This window comes from Phoca vitulina, unplaced genomic scaffold, assembly GCF_004348235.1.
Source record: "Phoca vitulina isolate PV1807 unplaced genomic scaffold, GSC_HSeal_1.0 scaffold115, whole genome shotgun sequence".
Taxonomy (NCBI): Eukaryota; Metazoa; Chordata; class Mammalia; order Carnivora; family Phocidae; genus Phoca; species Phoca vitulina.
Window position 1 is genome coordinate 896,244 of NW_022589818.1, and position 784 is coordinate 897,027.

Below are 784 nucleotides of genomic sequence, written 5' to 3' on the forward strand. Positions count from 1 at the left end.
TGCCCAGTACTCTTTTAAAAAAGGTGGTATGGTTTATAAATCACATCTCAATTTTTTTTTAAAAAGGAAAAAATAATGTAATTTCTTTTTCTTTTCTTTTTTAAAGCTGGACGCCCAGCATGGAGTCCAACTTGGGGATTTGAGTCACACCCGATCGAGACCTGGGCTGAGATCAAGAGTCACGGTCTACCAACTGAGCCACTCAAGCGCCCCCTAAACAATGTATTTTCAGACTCCCAAAACATTGTATTTGGGGATAAGGGGCAAAAGGAAAACAATGCTGTTTAGTCTGAAATTCTTGGGAAAAATAAACCTGTCAGAATAGGCAAGGAAACACAGAAGAGATGGGAATCCACTTCCCCAATAGATACTAAAATATAGAGAGAATTATTCAATAAAGATGCTGTAGCAAAAGAACATCAACGCAAAAGAATGAAAGAACATAATATTGTATATATAAAATTCCCTATATGATAAAGATGCTGTTTGTACGGAAGGGGCATTTATTAAAAGCTGAAGGGAAAACACGAATTTGGATTTCAAATTAATTTGCATTCTATTAATCACACCAGGATGCAAACTCATTTGAAAAACAGCACCTCAAGCTATCCGTTCAACCGAGTCTCCTTGCAGCTCCAAAACCCTCCAACACTGTCAGCGGGCCGTGTCCACGACCCACTCGGAGCCCGCCCCTCACCTCCGCCGTCCACGACCCACTCCGAGCCCCTTCCCTCGGCGGCCGTGCGCCCGGCCCGCCCCTCACCTCCGCCGTCCACGACCCACC